Source organism: Daktulosphaira vitifoliae, unplaced genomic scaffold (genome assembly GCF_025091365.1).
Source record: "Daktulosphaira vitifoliae isolate Bord-2020 unplaced genomic scaffold, ASM2509136v1 Scaffold_3, whole genome shotgun sequence".
In the NCBI taxonomy this organism is placed as follows: Eukaryota; Metazoa; Arthropoda; class Insecta; order Hemiptera; family Phylloxeridae; genus Daktulosphaira; species Daktulosphaira vitifoliae.
The window spans coordinates 2,916,111-2,932,329 of NW_026099574.1; the positions used below are offsets into that span (position 1 = coordinate 2,916,111).

The 16,219-nt window shown below is 28.4% G+C and overlaps 2 long non-coding RNA genes across 2 annotated transcripts in view; both read left to right on the forward strand.

Annotated features, from left to right (window-relative positions):
- LOC126901323 (uncharacterized) overlaps nt 1-13,994 on the forward strand; it is a 25,890-nt gene extending 11,896 nt beyond the window's left edge. Inside the window, exon 3 of the long non-coding RNA XR_007703019.1 lies at nt 13,214-13,994. This is a non-coding gene — a long non-coding RNA (uncharacterized LOC126901323). The remainder of the gene's footprint in view (nt 1-13,213) is intronic.
- LOC126901325 (uncharacterized) overlaps nt 1-16,219 on the forward strand; it is a 64,580-nt gene that overhangs the window by 30,184 nt on the left and 18,177 nt on the right. The gene's annotated exons all lie outside the window — the stretch shown is intronic.

Below are 16,219 nucleotides of genomic sequence, written 5' to 3' on the forward strand. Positions count from 1 at the left end.
GTTTTAAAATATTTATTAATTTTAAATAATATTAGCCACAAGTGATCAATTAATATTATATTATGAAATATTTCAATTTTGAATTGTTGTTGATTTTATTTATTCACAATATAAATAATAAATACTAGTAATTTTTTTACATCTAAAGAAAAACAAGCGGGAGCTTATACTAAGCAAAAAATCTTGTTCTAGAATAGACCTTTGTTTTCAACAATTCTTCTAATTTGTGCAGACATGTAGATTATGTCAAAATCTAAATAATCATATAGGCCCTATTAAAGAAAACGAAGACAGCTGCTATTTATGTTGTGTGATATGATTAATATACCAGTGGGACATTTTTCTCTTTAAAAGCTGTCAGTTCTTTTAGAGATGATCATAAATCCTGTTATTTTTTTTTTTAGATATTTCGTTCTTGGCTTTTTGTTTAAAATTCATCAAGCCAATTCTTCGTTTCATATACACTATTTGAATATTTTCACAGTTTTGTATTTTGCACAAGACTAATAAGAATTTAATGTATAATATATACTTTTTAAAATACCATTAATTTTTGTCATTTAATCGAGATGATAAACAAACCAAAGATGCCACCTCTAGAGTGCCCATCAAAGATCGTATATAGCAACTAATATTGTCAATATAAACATAGAAATGTAGACAGACTACTACAACTACTTACATGTATAAAAACTTTTGTTCTATTGAATTAGACAATGGCACTGATTCATCCTTTATAATCACAGGACTTTAAATTAGACGAACAAAAGTTAGCTTATACATTGAACTGTGGAGGTGGCAAGCTGAACAATGACGTTAATATGTTATTATGTAAAATTATTGATTACTATATGAAGAAACAATAATTTAATCACATGTGGTAGAGTTGCTAAATCACTATCAGAAATCCTCACAATTCATTAATATTTATTAAAAACTGTAGCGGTCAAACACAGGCACTATAGTCTAGTCTCGTCAATGAGTCTAGGTCACATCAAACGTCATCAGACATCATTGCTAGGAAAACACAAAAAGCATTTTTGCCTGCTTATAATACCTTTGACGCGATGTAATATGTCTGACCTTCGCTAATAATATACAACAATAAAATATCGTTGGACTTCTCACGTAGCTTATACCCTGTCTACAGCGTGGGACGGACCGTGACCGTGACTGGTCCTCCGGCGATTAATAATAACGATTGCGAATTTGAGTTCTCTGCGGATTTAATATAACAAAATACATAATATTTTAAGAATGTCGTTGACGTTTGAACCTCTGAATAATAGCTACGACCTTCGAGATTAAATCTTCTATAAAACAAGGAAATATCGCAAAATTGTTGTTCTACGGGCGGACCCCAAATTTTCTTTTTAAATACATAATGAAGTAGAAATTAAATCTGAAATGTAGTTGAAAACGTTTAAAAAATCTTATAAGATATAGTGTAGGTGAATACGTGCGAATTGAATTGTTTTTTTAAATATTGCATTTAATCCGGTACATGCATACTGATGTGTAGTAATGTCATCGATCACTCAATTATTGTTATTATTTTTTTCAATTCATGTAAAAAATTATTATTTATGTTTAAACCGGTAATTCTAGAGACGGATTAACAAGCTATTCAAAAACATCTAGTTTAGATTATTTTGAGCAGTGAAATGAGACAGAAAAGTTACTGCGACGTATCATGATAGTTTAATGAAAAATATAATAATTTTCCTAACATTCCTGCATCAGTTTTAAATAATGTTACATAAATTTTATGTTACAAATAATTTTGAAGGGATGTTAGACTTACAAGTATGATTTTTTGTACAAATATAGAAAGGAGATATACAAAATAAATCGATTAAATTAAGTAATTTTACGTTACTAATGATACAAAATTATGCCACCTGAAATTATTTTCCATATTACATAAAAAGTACATAAATATACTACACTAAAAATGTGCCGAACGTTTGTGCATAAGTATAACATTTTATCACTATTTTATGAAATAATTTAATAAAATAATAATTTTGGGTACGTGATTTCGAGAAAAAATGTATTTTTCTTTGGAACATAAGCACATGTAGGAACAAACACTGTTTGTATCAGGCTTGTTAAAAATCATGTTTAAAAAAGAAATACTGTCTAAAACATAAGCGAACAATTTAAAACGTCCCATAAGACCAATATAATTTTGATAATTTTGGTGTTTTAAACACGTTTAAAATGCTTTTTTAAGTGTCAGAACAGTTGTAATCTTTCATTCTCAACAAATGACTCGGTATAATTCAGAGGCTGACTATAACCGCAACTGCACAGAAAATAATTGCTTTTGCGTCATTTTTAAGCTCATGGTAAATCTTTCCAAGTACCTGAACAATTAGGATTAGAAGTGTTTCCATGAACTTGTCTTTGAATGAATACGTACTTCAAACGCAGAGTAATAATATGCTAGATTCCAGTAAAGTTAATGTTTGAAGTTATCGGTCGTGGATGACCGAAGAAACGTGTAGTTACTTCCGAGAAGTCGTCTTGTTGACGGATACCTTGAACTCGGCTAGCAAGTAGCAGTATGTCTATTGCATTGTGATTGAATCGACTAGTATAACTGACCGTAAATAAATGACATCACAGGTGAATGGCTCATATAAAAACGATCGTCGTCGACCGCAGTTGCATGGCAAAAAGAGTTTTTTGCTCAAAATAGTGAAAAAAGTACATTGCGTAAACGAGTGTCAGCTGATGTTGGCCAGTGGAACACCAGCTAACAATGGTGTCAATCAGGCGTGACAAAAATAGAAATACTTTTTTTCCCATTTCTGTAACATCACTCAGTAATACAACAAACCCTTTTTTCATGCATAGAACAATGAATTTCTGTTTTGACGGTGTTTTCCCTGTTTAATTATGAAACTAAGAAAAAATAAACAGTGTCATTGAACTTAGACCTTTGAACTTTTTTTCCTATGATCTTTTTGTAATTAATACTTATTTAGCAAGTTGTTTTTTGCAGTCAATTCATAATGGCATATAATAGACACTGCAGTACATTTAGCGTATAAAACTGGTCTTAGAAATCGAACGCTATTGACCTCGCGCTCTAAGGGCATTGCACGTAACTATAGAAATACTCTCTCAATGTTCTTCAGTGAGTGTTATTACTGCACATATTGGCGATTATATGACGATATTTTATCCACAGAGTGGATACAGAGCATTGTTTTGTCTGACAAGCCAATGCACTGTGTTATATGTACACGACAAATCTAATAACTTGCTGTTAACTTAATATTTTGCCTTACATTGTTTATTTTAATTTATACATTTTTTTTTAATTTGCGAAAATCCCTTCAAAAAAATCAAGACACCCATTTCAAAAAGTAATTGGTAGGAAAATAATCTTTTGATTTTTTGTAGTTAATTTTCTACAGAGTTTGTACAAATTGAAATATTATCATGTTTATTTTGCGGCATCAAAAGTCGGTCTATTTAAGTAAGAAAAGAATAAAAGTAAAACATTTTCACATTAAATATAGATTAGAATTATTGAATTTTTTCAATCAAAATTGTTATTGTCTGAATGAGCACATGTAATTGTAATAATTTTTATAGAAAAAGTTGTGTATCGTTATCTTTTATTTATCAATACATATTTCAATATTTGATACCGTAAAATAAACACATGAAAATTCAAATAATCACAAATTATAAAATGCTACAGAACATTTACTATTAAACATAAATAATATTTGTTATTTTTAAAGTCTATTATAAAAATGGCCAACTTTGGTTTTTTACATTATTTTCAAATAAAAAAAAGTTGTTTTCAATAAATGAAAAAAATATTATATTTTTATAGTTCTAAAGTATAATAATAATTTTAAATAAATTAACAAAAGGTAATTTTTATTTGCAATGATTATCGAACGCTCTTGTTATGTTTTTATCGGAAAATGATCGAAATTTTGCAGTTACTTTTTTTAAAGCGTACTAAACATATTTTAGTATTTTATTTTGAATGTATTTTAAAAAATGAAAAACGATTTTTGTCGATTGTGTGTTGCAATGAACGAACACAATAAAACATCAAATTTCGTTTGTCACATACTCTTTTTCTTTTTGTCAACATCATTGCCTAACAGTGGTAAGTGTTTTGTTGGCCACGCGCGTTCTCCACGTTGTAAACTTGTTTATAAGCATGTCATGTTTGTATCAATGACGGCCACGGTCATGGCATAATGATGCGGCGAACTTGAAATCGTTTCCGAATCATTTTTTCACACTCGACCGGTCAACGAAAGGTATACATAAAATGCCTAGGGCTGGTTATAAAGGAGGTAGGTTTATAAAGAAAATTACAAGTCTGATGTCATCATACGTCATATTTGACCAAATAACAACTGACACATGTTTCTAACAAGAGCGATCAAGGTCAAGATTTATATTCTACACAATTTACACGAGTCTTCTGTCGATTTTTCAACTTTTTTATTTTCAAAGTTCTTTACATTCAATATCGAGTATAAGAGATTTTAGCTTAATACAATCACAATGTTGTTGTGGAGATGAATACTGTTATCAGTTATGTTAATACTTTAAATACATACTTAAGGCAATCAAAAGTATTATCTAAACGATCTTATTGCATTAAGGTCATTGATTAAAAAAAATAGCAAATTTATATTCGCTTTGTTGAAGAGGAAAAATATTCATGTGTAAACTACGAAGAAACCGAATGAACACATTTCCTATTACTCAATTTGTTTTTGCAGAATTTATTAACTGATATAAACAATACTTGTTTATGTAAAATGCAACCCATTATTTTTATAACTAAAACTGTTTAAATGCGCTTTTCTTATTTATCCTAAATATTTCTTCTCTTGTAACTCAAGAATTCCATTGCCAATAAGGCAGTTAAATTATATTTGAGAAAATTAAAAGGCTTGCCCTTGATACTTCACCTTGATATAAGAGGGCAATTAGCATGTGCTATTAAAAAGGTTTTAAAAATATATTTGAATAAAAAAAAAGTTTAAAATATTATTTTTGAGTGTTCGGAAAAGTGTTATATAAATAAGCATATTGCATGTGGTTTTATATGATGTATCATTAATAAACAAAAAACCAATTTAAACTCAACACGTAAACACTTCTGAAATTTCTTAATTATATCATTTTTTGATAAAATATCCCTTATGACAAAAATAAATATTTAGCGTATGTTTAATTTTTTTTTTTTGTTGTTTGGAAGGAAGAGTGAACAGTTTTCCTGCAAACAGAGTGATTTATTTATCGCAAAACACTTAATTAATCAAAAAATAAAATTAATATTGACAACTTTTTTTTTTTTTTAAATAAATATTTTTTTAATTTATCAATTATTATTTCAATGTTATTAACATTTTATATTGATGACTGGAGGTAAGATACGGATGTTGTTATTTTTAACACTTCTCCTCTTTTTGTCTACGTATAATCATTTTTATAACTTTCAAAATACTGGTCCAAAAGTCTTTATCGATCAGTCATTTTCATGATTATTAAATTATCTATTAATTGAGCTAGTTAATAATTTATGTTGCTATTTGAAAAATAATGTTGTACACCTTTATAAGTGATGAACATAAATAATACTTTACAGTTAATAAATTGAAAAAACATTTACGCGAGAGAAACAAAAAAATAAATAAAAAAATCTCAATATTATTTTTATTTTTCGATTAATTAAGTGGTTCATGATAAATGAATCACCCTGTATATACCCTCAAGACGAAACCCTAATTACGCCACTGTAGCTTTCGTGTGTTGTAAATTGTGTTACAAAGTATTGTCGATTAGATTATTTGATTATTATGTTTGTTAAGGTTCGTTGTATTTAAAACTGAACTAATATTGTCAAGGATAGAATGGTAAAGATATTTTTATTGCTTTTTAATAATCATGAAAAAAATGCCAACGCTCTTGAAATTAAAAAAAAACGTGTTGACATTTCATGGAAATCAAATCCAGCTATTCTATATTATTTCTAATAATTGATTAATTAACAAAAATCGTTTAGAACCGTTTTACTGTGCTTAATTAACATTACTATAGTCCATTTTGAAAGGCGCGGTAAGTGAAGAGCGAACGTTGTCCAGGGTCGTTGCTAAACACAAGTGGCTCTGCTTTTTTTTAACGTACGCAAATAATAATTGCACAACATGCGAATATCGGTCTTTTTCCCTGCTCCGCCACTTGCCAATCCCTTTTGCTCATGGTCAGTCGAACACTATTAATAGACCACCACAAAAAATTAACAAAAACCTGTGGAGGGTTAACCCTGATTATAGCAAGTCAATTACTTTGCCCTACCCATCCCAGTCGCCAAACTAAACGTATAATTTTTAATTCAATATTAGTTTTTAATGTATTATTTTACTATAATAAGTTCGTCGAATAAAAAGTACATGGTCGTGTACAAAAACGCCCTCGCGTCATCGCTATTTTTTATTATTGTTATATTAAAAGTTAATTTCGATCAATGCAATTCCGGTTGTCCAGTACGTTTTTTATGTATCCCAAATGGTACCCCGTCGAATCAATGACCGTGTTACACGCAGTCCACATTAACATGGCCCGCCGGTATGTGTTTCTAGGTCAATTACATCAGCAGACTTAATGCGCGCAATACCCGATCGGCTTGATACATATTTTTATATTTACTCTTCCTCGTACTCCTCCGCCAGTTGTTTGCTGCCAAAATATAATTAACGAACCGAAAAAGGTGCACAAAGTTTTCTATGCAAACATGATAATCACAATTAGAATCCTATTCCGGTACTACGTTTGAACAGAAGTCTGGTCGGTGGACCTTGAATTCGACTAGACAAATATTGTGTTTGTAACAATCAACTGCGACCACAATAAAAGTTTATTTTATCTGCGTGTACGAATATTGAACATATGAACGCCATTGCCCTTCAAAGTCTGTCGAACAACAATGTTATCTACCGGATTAGGTAACTATCGTTGGGTTTTGATCGTGCTATCAATAATTTGGTACATGTGATGTGTCCTAATGTTGTGCTCAGTACAGATTATTCGCTTTGTTGTCAACCCGAATTTGTTGACTCGTGAAATTTATATATGATTTAATGATAAATTTTTACCTATACATATAAATATGGATTATATTTTTCATAAAATTTTAATTATTTGCCAACTTTAAAGATAATATTTGCACATCATAGTTCAAACTTGACTCTAGCATCAAGGACGTTGAAATAATTGATATCACGTTTTAGCATAGTCAATTTAAATATAAAATAAAATATTACGATGATAAACATATCTAAATGAACATAATAACGATTCTTAATTGTTGGATTATGCGAACAAACAAATTGTGTAACAAACTTATTATGATATTATTATATTATCCGGTAAATCGGGTGAACGATCTTGTCGGGAACAACATGAAAACCTTTAAACTTTAATCAGTATGTAAAACAGTACTTAAGAATAATAATGAAAAAAAAAACGCTTAACGTTAATAAATTCATAGTAATGTTGCGTACAGCCTTGATGGCAGGAAAAGCGATATTGTTCATAATTTATTCTCAGACGGTGCCGGTGGTGTTGGGTAAACAATAATAGTAAATTATACAAAAAAATTTAGATTATTTAACCAATAGAAAGGTTTAAACAGTTTGTCCTTTTACAGTGTCTCTTTTTTGTATAAATTAAATGCCTGTTAAAAATGACAGAGCATTACAAATGATGAAGAAATATAATAAGTATCATTTGGGTACCTATAAGGGCTCTCTACAATATGTACGCCGCCGCACCTGTGAGTCAAGGACGTATTTTTGTCAATAGACTTCCATATTTTCATAAAAAAATTACTGTGACTAATCGTTGTATTAACACAGATGATAACACAAATGCAGGAGAAAATCCAAAATAACCCAAATTTTAACTAAGATCGAGTACTAAGTACACTATCCAAATGCTTTCAGTTTTCTTAAGATTTTTTTAAGTATTTAGCTTAATGTGATGATATTTTTACTGACTGAAAATTTCTGTTAATTTTATTTGAATAATTATCTATCCAATTGGATAAAATTTTGCTCAGATGTTGGAGTTATGTCAGCACGATCAATAAGAGTGAATTTCTTTATTCTATTGCAAGGGAATGCGACCAGTAAACATGCAAAATACAATTTTTTATGTACACGAGAATTGAAATTATAGTTATTTTTTGCTTCAGTTCAATGAAAAAAAAAATATTTTATAAAACATTTTTTTGTACCATTATATAAGAGGTTTAAAAATTTATAATATATTAAACAATTTTCCTTCTAATAAATATATTTTTAAGGTGTTTAGTGTAGGCAATTTGAAATCATACTTTTAATTTTCTTTAGACAAATTATTGTAATTGTATATAAGTTTTTTTCTTTATCAATTATTGATTTTTTCTTATTCTATGCATTTAAAAACTAAAGTAAAAATTATTAAGAAATTCCAGGGTGAGTAATATTTTTTAGTATTCTTTGTTCATCATTAAAAAAACTCGTATTTATTTTTAATGATTACTAAACATAAAACTCATTTTAATTTTTTTTTAACTCTCTGAACTAAGGTTTGATATCGACATTTTTCAATTTATTTCTTCTAGTAACTTGGAAAATTTCTCAATAATTTTATTTAATAGAATTTATTAATCTAAAAGTAATTTGGGTGATTGATTACTCACATATTTTTAATCATAACATAATATTAACATTTAATCGTATTTCCAACTTCTATTGATAAATTTTAATTTTTTTAATAGTACTCGATTAAAGTTTAAAGAGCAAATTAATAACATTAACCTTCTCGACTTTTTATAACTCTTTCAGAGTTGAAATTATTATAATCATCATCTTAACCTCTATCTCAGCTATTTGGGGTCGGCTCTATATTATTAATTTAGCAGGATTTTTACACCGGCTATCGACATGATCTATCTCATTATAGCTGAAGGGACAATTAAAATAACAAAATGTGTACAACTGTTAATGTTCCCGTATGGTCACCCATCTGGAAACTAACAGCAAACAGCGCAGCTAAACATCAGCGCTAAGATGGCGACTGCATAATCCACTGTGTACAGCACACCCCACAATTAAAATTATTTTAAAGAACTTTATCAAATAATTTGTATAATTATTAAAAGTATCTGGAAAAATAAAATAAATAATTCTAAGGGTTTGATTCTTTTGAATACTTTTATTTATTTGATGAAAGTAATTGTCGATATTTTTATCACTTTATGAAGGTCGTACAAACTAAAATACATGTTTATGCCTTTATCAGTTTCTCCTACTTGTGAAAGAAAAAGATTATTATTTTTAAACATTCAACCTTTGAAATTTGATGAACCATTCATAGTATTCAAAAAATTACATTTTTTATTACATAGTCATACCAAATTACTTTTTTAAACCTTTCATTAAATATTTTTTGAAGAATCTAAGAATATCTCAAAATGTGTACAAAACTAAATTGAACTAATGACCACAAAGTTTTGACTATCAAATTAGGAAGAAGAGTGCATAAATAATTTTTTAATTTGAAATTATTATTAAATTATTAAAATGATCATTTATTGAAGTTTTTTCTGATTAAATCTAGTAAATTAGTCACTCAATTAATTTAATTACATTACTCACATTTATTTTGCTAAAGTATATGTTACATATTTTGTTATGATTGCGGCATTTGTTAATGTTTACATATTTATTAAAAAATTTAATTTAGCACTATTTTTTTAGTAAAACTTTAAATATATTTATTCAAAATTAAAATGGTGAATACAGTTATTCGTATGAAATAATATTTATCAATATAATTGAATTTTTGTTTACTAATAAGCACGTCAGAAGAGTGATTGTGTAATTTAATTGTGTTTATATTGGAAAAAAATATATATATTTAACTGCCTTATTCATTTTAAAATTAGAATCTATTTATCTAATACTAATTATTAATTTATTAAAGAGATATATCATTTTGTATTGTTTACAATTTTTGTTCTAAACCATCTTTTTGTAAAGATACTTTAAATGAGCTTTTGAAAATTCATTGTTTTTTAATATCTACTCATAAAAGTGTTCGTAGAAGAAACTGGGATAAGAGTCAAATTTTGAAATAAATAATTTTATTTTATAGTTACGAACCAATCGATAAATATCAAATCTTGAACTACTTTTACATCTTTTTAATAGTTAAGCAATTTTTTTTGGTAAAAGTGAATACATTATATATTTTAAAATTATTTCATATTATGGCCGATCCTAAGTAGATAGGAGAGAAATAAAAAGATACTTTAATGTTATATTTCACTCTTTAAGAATACTACTTTATAAAACTATTTTTTATTGTATTAAATAATATTTTAATACTTTTTGATGATATTATTTTAATAAAACTTTTGATTTTTTTTTATATATAATACTTTTATTAATGAATATTGAATAATGACGTAGTTTTATTTCCACATAAAGTTTTCGATAAAAAAATTTAAAGAAAACTTTTTTTTCATTTAGAGTAAAAGTACGAAATTGGTTTTAAAAAAAGAGTATATGTTGTACTTATTTTGAAATAAATGAGATTTATTTAATTAAATATGAATATTAAATTTAATCATTTTTGAACCATTTTTTTTTTTTTGTAATTTTCTTATTTATTAAAATATATTATTTTTTGATAAAATAAATGTATTCCTTAATAGTTAATTTTTTTTCCACTAGTTTTAATTAAATATTGTTTTATTGAATTGCCAAGCTATAAATTCAATAAACTTTGTCATTATTATTTTTTAAATTTTAAATTCTAGTTAAACAGTTTGTTTATGTATTTATTTTCTAGTTAAACCTTATACTAACTGAACTCTTAACCTATCAATGGGGTAAGACTACGCTTTTATTTTTTATTTTATTTTAGTTCATTACTCTTTAAATAAACTTTATTACTTAAATATGCTTTATTTGTATTTTTGACGTTTGTCTAACTAAAAAAAAAAAAAAATTGTTTATAAATATCGTATACTACAAGTTATTCGCTATAAAAAAAGTGCGCACTTTTACCTCAGGTTACTCTAAGTTTATTTTCAGTGATCAGGAAATGCCCAAGGCTTAATATTTTTTTAGTCTCATAATATTTGCATACTGCTATGTCCAAGCATATTAATAGATAAATTAAATAAACGCATTTAATGTACATGTATTAAATACGACCGTGAACCTATTTGTCAGGATAGAAGCAAAATTTCATAAATAATAATTGATTTTAATGTTCTAAAAAATTTGCGTTGGTTGACGATTGGCACTTAAACCGCATCTTAAAAATGAACTTTAGCACTTATGTTAAGAATTAACAGTAAAGTCTCGGCAATTCAAACTAAAAGTTTTTTATGAACATTAAAAAAAAGTATCATTGAACATGTTTTATACTATTCGATGTTATTAAATTGTACGCGTTTCAGCGTAAAATAATTATTTTGTATTAGTTATGAAGATCAGAACAGTACTTTGGAAGATGTTCCTGATTAACCCCTTCGAAGCTTATATTCAAAAAACTTAGCACAGGGGGGTCACGGCACAGTGGTGACGTGGCATAGTTGGATCAAGTATAATGATATCTGACAGTGATTAAAATCACTATAAAAAAACATTTCGATGCAAATCTTTAGATAGTGTTTAATTTTAAAAAATTGGTGGATTATTCCAAATGCTACATGATCTGTTAGTTCCTTATTAATATCCTGATTAAGATAAAGTTTGTCGAATGAAAAAGGAATATAAATATTATTCCTCATAAAAAAATTGTGTTGATCGACTTTTCAATAAGTTATAGCATTATAAAGTTAAAAATGTAAAAAATAAAATCGAGAATTTTCACACAAAAATAGCATTTGGTAGCTATTTTCACCGTGAAGGCAAAATAAAGTCAGACATTTTTTTTTCTGTAGTAAAGTACATGACATTAGCTTTAATTTAAGATATATATAAAAGTGTCAGACTTTCCGCAACACTATCAAAAGATAAGTTGAAAAAGTAATTTTTTTGTGAAAAAGTTGTCATTTTAAATTTCCCCTATGGACAGACAAAGGGTCGAATTTATAAAAAAAAATACACCAAATGATAGTTAAAGACATCAAGCATAAACAAATTATATTGATTCGTTCATTTTTGAAAAAGTTATGGCAGTTTTAAGTAAAAAAAATTTCGAAAATTAGCGATTTTTAAATTTGTAATTTTTTTGGAGGTTTCCATCATTTACGGGGAACGAGGGAAATTTTTTCAATTTTTGAGGGTAATGTCTTCGGCTAGATTCGATTTGTGATCTTTTGACGTATTGTTGAAAGAAATCGGTTTGGTGAGACCTGAGAAAAAGTGGTAACAGATACAAAAAAAAAAAAACACATCATAATAAAACTAATACCTTTTCAGCTTCGCATCGAAGCTAAAATGCACCTTAATTACCATATTGGTTACGCAACTAGAAAGATTTTTAGAAATAAATGTCAAATAATTTTTTATACAGATAAATAATTTATTTAGTTTATGGTTAAATTAATTTTAAACTAATGAAATTGATGTGCCCATTCAAAAGAGTTTTCAATATACCGAAAAATACACTGTCCAACATATTTTTCTATTGATCTTAAGCCAAATGCCTATTCTCGTCAGAAATCTTGAATTTTGTTTTCGGTCTTAATATGTTATAGTATTGATTTTTTTTGTTTTAATAGAGCCCTAGCCTAGTGTCCAAAATGAGGGATTATTTTTAACGCGTAGAAAGCCTGTGACTCTTTGTTCTTCGTGTCCGCCTACACCCTTTTATTTACCCTATTGCGCATCATATTGTTGAAACTACTTGTGATGTTTACGTTATTAGAAATATTTATATATGTTAGACTAAAAGTGAAGTTGGCCCTTAAAGATTTAGGTTATACTTATTTTCGAATACAACGTTAGCTATCGGACAAACGTTACACGAAACAGGTGTCCTCGTTATCCTTGAAAAGTACCGATTTTGTATGCTGAATATTTAACCGAATATTTTTAACTGCCTTTAAAAAGGCCCGATGAATATTAGGGGCTCATTATATTCATGACTAATATAATGTGTCGTCAATTAAAGAAAAAATCCACTTTTGTTTTAATTCCTTTTAAATATTTTACAGGTAAATATTCCGCTGTTAGAATGATCACTACTTTTTTTATACGTGACCTAAGATAATTATACTTATATAATTTAAAAATTATTCCGAGGTCATTGTTTGACAAAAGACGCATCTTCAATAAGGCGAGCGCACGTGAACTTGTTTTTTTACTTTAGAGGTTATTACCAATTCAATTTTACGTAAATTAATCTACCGTATGTATAATGTGCTGCTTTATTATACTTAAAATTTCTTGTTGGATTTATTGGACTTTGCAACGTGCTGTTTCCGTTGGAAGATAGCAACGTGCGAGTGTCGGACACAAGGTCACTGGAGGAACCGGCGAGCAAGTGCCGGTGACCGTGGATGTATGGAGGCGGTGTGCTGCGGTGGTACGAGTTCTGCAAGGGGCATTGCTCCTCCTGGAAGAGTCAAGGCCGAGTGTTGCCATCTGCAAGCGATGTAACTATGATGGAAAATATCGCATGCACCGGCACAAGTAGAAAAAAAAAATAAAAAACTTCAACGATATTGTTTAAAATAAAAATATTTAGTATGCTAAATTTATCCCAAATTACGTTTGGAATCTTGTTTTTTAAATTTACAGCCGATGATTATCGATACAAAAGAAGTAGAAAGGGAAAATATTCAATATTAGCTAATATACTCTCTTATGTCATTTGAGTAGGTATAACCTAACCCGGTAACTCTGTACAGACTACAGTGACGTATTTTATTGCCAGTCGGCGTTAGCGATATTCGAGAATGAAGAGAACGAATACATTAATGTCTTATTATTTAATAACCACGGATGGGATGTAAAATTGTTTTTTGACCTTGTGCTGAACTGAAAACAAAGTGACAATGACACTGACTGGTAGAAACACAATGAACTCAAAGGTTTAATTTTGCGAATGTTAGACAGCGCGTTTCTTATTAGAATTGTGTTTCCAACAAAAAATGCGTTTGCCTTAGGTGTTGATTAAGAGTAGAGACAAACAAAAACGTATAAATCCTCTGAGCAACGGGTCAAGTGGCTAATGTTTATTTGCACGACATATCACAAAGACGCGTTCAGCGCTAATTGAGATGTTGGTAGAAGTTTTTCTCCTGTCAAGTGGAATAGCATTATTATTTTATGTCATACCGATTCTAATTTTAAGCGGACTCGATTCGTGTTTGACACAAATCTATACACGTATGTTTTCTTTTACCTAAGTCGTTTGACGTCATGACAACATGGTTTATTACGAGCGATTTGTATAATTTTTTTAAATAGTTTTCGTTGACTTCACACAGGTTTTCGGATTTTCATCGCTGTATTGACCTTGTGTTACGCACGCGAAAACTCTGAATCTGCGCAGTTTTTTTTGGCGCTGTGGAGACGGATCGAATAATATTATTGCTACGGTTGAACGACGAACGATGACGCATAATCTTCAATCACTCTCCTTCCCGTTGTGCAATAAAAGTAATAACAATAACCATGTGCAGTAGGTAATACTCAACGTGGTTCGTCGTACCGAGAACCGTGTAAAATCTCCAGAGAGTCGATCAACAACAACAGGATTTCCCAGCGGACGTCTCTCCGCTTGGTGAATTTCCCGAGCAGTTTCTGTTAACGGTGTTCATAAAACAAATCCCAATAAAAATTCACGCTCGAAATTAGTGTTAATTGGTTCATTACTCAATCCCGTTCCTCGAGTTCTTCGTTGTGTTGGTCAATCAAATTTTGTTTTTCTATTCTATCAACAAATATTAACCATCTAGAAAAATTAATACATTTATCGACGAATCCTAATTACTTGAACTCACAACAACATTGAAAACATCTACAAAAAATTGCGTTTTAACCCTAATGTAGGTTTAAATCAATGAAATTGATCGATTTTAATTTATAGAAATGCTTCAATATGCTGACTTATTCTATAACGTTTCAAAACAAATAATACAAAAGTCATAGAAGGTCGTTTTAAATAAAACCATTAAGCCAAGCATTTATTACTCGGGTAATTATATTGATTAAATTCTTGTATTTTTTACATAACACTTTGACAAATTTTAATTTCTGTTAAGTATAAATATGTAAAAGTTAAGATACAAATTTATACACATATAAGTCTAGACATAAAATAAATATAAGAAATAAAATATAACATCTTTATTATCTTTAACATAGGTCGTAAGCAAAATCATCATTTTGACTATAGTGATGTGCTTTCCTTCTGCAGCCAACTTATACTATTTATTCATCTAACATTTAATCATGCATAAAAAGATAGTAGAATATAATATGTGAAAAATTGTACACCAGACTGTGTTCGAGTAGAATTAGATGTTTATAATGGAACTTTAGATGCTTTAAAATGTCTAGACAACCTTTTTGTTTCTATAAAAAATTTACAAAATAAAAATTAATACATTTCTTATAATTCAAGCATAGTATTCGCTATCAGTTTAAACATAATACAGTAATATTTTGTATAGTTGTGGTTTTAAGGTTCATTAAAAAAGCATTAGTAAAAAAAAAGTCATCTCCCGACAATTTTGTCTGAAATTATTATAGAACTTATTTTTGAGTAAGTGTAGTGAAAAGGTCGATTATAACATAGATGACGGTTTGATTTTAACTATTCTTTTATTCATAATGTTGTTAGTATTTAAAAAAAAAAAAATGTTAATGTTCATGAATTCTAGATTGACTTGCTAATATTGTATAGATATTATACAGTATAAATAAATATTATCTTATTCTTCTCCCTCGCCTTTTTCCAACTATTTGGGGTATAAATAAATATATTTACTTTGAACATTAAAAATCTCTTATTTACATTTAATAAGACTTGGATTATGGATGAACAAAGGGTGTCATGACTTCGTCCGTCATTCAGGGGCCTTTATAAGGTAATATAAGAAACTGTTTGTCAAACTTGTCAACGTGTTTCTCAAGAAAAAATGAAATTTTGGCATTGAATCGCATAAATTTTTATTAATATTTGAATGAAAGGACACTTATTAAAATTATTA